Genomic DNA, 3066 nt, shown 5'->3' with positions numbered 1-3066 from the left:
TAAATTTCAATGATATGATTGTATATTATAAGAATGACATTGTAGGGTAAGTGTAAGAAGTGAGATCTGGCAAGTTGGAACATAAAATTGAATACCTGGGCCAGATATGGCTGGTTTAAATATTAAAGCACTTTTGTGATTATATTTCAAATAAAATACATTGCCTACATTTTAATTAATTTTGAAAATGATAGTAAATTTGGAAAGGTTTATTAAAATAAGTTACATTTTTTGTTAAGCCAGTTATAAGAACATGACTTATGAAGAGGTTATTACATTAAATTATAAGTTTTAATTTAATTATGAACAGGTTAACCCTTTAGCATTTAAACTGGCTGTATCCGACCAAAATATTCTCTCTGCCTTATTTTTAAACTGGCCCGATCCAGTCTCTCACACTTATCCTACAAAATTATTCTAAAAATAAAAAAAGTCACATCATCAAAATCTCAAAGCTATGAAATAATGTACAATTAATTCAAAGCAATGTGAATAAATAAGCATTACTTTTTGACAGAATAATGTGAATGCTAAACGGTTAAAGCTGGAAGTTTTTGCATCATTGAATCAGAGATGGTCTCTGTTGGGTTGGTGTCAATATGGTTAGAATATGAACTCTTTAGCACTCTGACTTTTTTTGTCAAATGTATTGCTTATTTTATTCACATTGCGTTGAATTAATCTCACATTATTTTGTAGCTTCAATATTTTAATGATGTGTTTGTATGTTTTGAGAATGACATTGTAGGGAAGGTGTGAGAAGTTGGATTTGGTCAGTTTTAACATAAAATGGGTAGAATATTTGGGCCAGATATGGCTGGATTAAATGTTAAAGGGTTAAAATTGTGGAAATTTTCTTCAGTGGTGAACTGCATGTCTTTGAAAACTTTCATTGCAAGTATTTACAACAATTGCTAATTAGAATAATTAATAATTTTGATAAGTGAAAGTAATAATCATTGAGGTGAGTTGGGTTGGTGGAGCTGGATATGGTTGTGTGTAATGTGTCCTGATGAGAGCTTTAATAAAAGCTTTACTTATGAAAATGCTGATGTAAAGTTATTCTTCACCTTATAGTAAGATTATAAGATCTTAACAAGCTGATTCCAAAATCTAAGTTTCAATTTCCAGTTGGACATGTCTTGCTTAATTTGCATCTTCAGAGCCATGGGTAATGTTGCAACTTTGCAATTTCCTTGTATGAATATCTCAGATTCTCATACCTCTATAAGAAACATTAAGACAAATTACATTCACTTGTTGGGATGTATGTAGATCAGTGATGTTGACTCGCCATAATCTAATAAAATACATGTGATTTTGAGTGATTTTGGTGAATTCTAGTATAGTGGTGTGTATTCAAAGCTAAAGAAAGGATTGACACAAACATTAAAGTATTGTAATTTATTGTAGGTCTTAATAAACATAAGCTGGTAAAATACCAGCATACTTAATAAATGTCCATAAGCTGGACAGTTATCTTAGTATTACTGCTTCTACAACTAGCATCAGAGTATTCCTTCTCCATGGCCATGTAATCATCAGCACTCACATCCGTGTATTATCCCACTACTATCATTATCACAACCAACCATCGTTACTACTGTCACTACTACCATCATTATTGCTATTCAAGGCAGCTGTTACTTGAAGATTCTTCTCCTCCTTTCACTCCATCTACTTCTCTTCATTCTTCCTTTTCCTTGCTCATCTCTTCTCTCTCTTGCACTATCCCAAACTTTCTCTTTTTCCCTAGGTATTTCTTTTCTTCTCTCTTTTCTTAATTCTGCTACTACTGCTGCTGCTACTCTCTAGAATCTGCTGCCTGCCACTGTACTCTTCTGAACTACACAGAATTGTTCATGCTTCCCTCTGTGGATGCTATTTGGAGCTCTTTGAGAAACCTTATTGAAAGGAGCATTATAACTGGCTACTGGGAAAGTAAGTAAATAATTTCTATCTCCCCACCCTTGCTTCAGCAAAATCTTCTCCACATCTTTCTGTTGAACCCCTCAATATTCCTTCTCAACAGTCTCTCTCGCTTGTTAATGCTCTTAGTGCCTTTCACTAAACAGAGCTAAACTCCAGTGGAGATAGATAAACTACTGTTGAGAACGTGCTTCATTCATTACCTTTTGCCTGTAGCAACAGGTATCCATCATTAAAAAAAGAAAAGTCAATCATATAAAAGACAATTTATTCAAATGTAAGCAAATTTTAATATTTTTTCCTTTTTATTTTTCAACTTGCTTAAAAATATTTATTTCATTCTATCATATATTTTCTCTTTGTTATTCTTTCTATTTGTCTGGGTGACAACTTTCCATTCCTTTCATGTTTCTTATCTCATAAAGTGAACATGGTTTTTGATTCTGCACCAACATTTCATATTTTCTCAAATCATTTCCAATTTTTTGTCCATTTCATACAAAATGCTTAATTTCTGTCTGTCTCTCATTTTTTAAATTTTTCTTTTTTGTTTTTGTTTAACATTGTCTAGAATTATCTATTTATTCTTCTCATATTAGATCTTTAAACCAAACATATTAGGCTGTTTACCAATTCCAGTTTGATAAAAATCTATACATGTTCTTTATACAAAACTAAAGAAATGACAAAAGATGGTAAAAAATTATTTAAGAAATGGCAAAAGATTATTTTAAATTCAACAAAGGTGAATTATGTTCTTACTAACTACCTTATTCTGTTTTTATCTTCTTCATCACTGAGCCTTTATTACTAACTGGGCCCTTACTGTTTTGTTAAAGAGTCCCTTCACTGCTTGTAGCAAAAGGAAACAATCATTACCATAAAACAGAAGGGGGCAATATTCTTTCAAACAACTTCCAATTCAATAGAAAGGGGGCAATATTCTTCCAGGCTGCTGCCTTAAAATGCAAAAGGGGCAATATTCTTCCTGTTCATCAAATGTAAACTACTTAGGTAAATTGTTACTACAAGAATAAGCAGATCCTTCAATATATTTCCTGATTAGAGTCATCTAATTTATATAATTAGTTGACAGATGATATTCTTTGTCATTGTTTCCTACTATGCTTAGTTGAA

General features: G+C 31.8%; 1 protein-coding gene across 4 annotated transcripts in view; it reads left to right on the top strand.

Moving 5' to 3' along the window:
- The first annotated feature begins 1577 nt into the window (after positions 1 to 1577).
- The window catches only part of LOC106868732 (uncharacterized), a 117768-nt gene continuing 116279 nt past the window's right edge, over positions 1578 to 3066 (top strand). For 2 of the 4 annotated variants that reach the window (XM_014914130.3, XM_052967058.2), the window contains exon 1: positions 1634 to 1941. The gene's annotated coding sequence lies outside the window, so the exon portion shown is untranslated. Of the gene's footprint in view, positions 1942 to 2000; positions 2207 to 3066 lie in introns of those variants that run through there. The other 2 variants (XM_014914129.3, XM_052967057.2) reach the window with 2 other exon arrangements.

This window comes from Octopus bimaculoides, chromosome 4, assembly GCF_046866305.1.
Source record: "Octopus bimaculoides isolate indiv1 chromosome 4, ASM4686630v1, whole genome shotgun sequence".
NCBI classification, from domain to species: Eukaryota; Metazoa; Mollusca; class Cephalopoda; order Octopoda; family Octopodidae; genus Octopus; species Octopus bimaculoides.
This window is presented reverse-complemented; position numbering and strand designations above follow the sequence as displayed.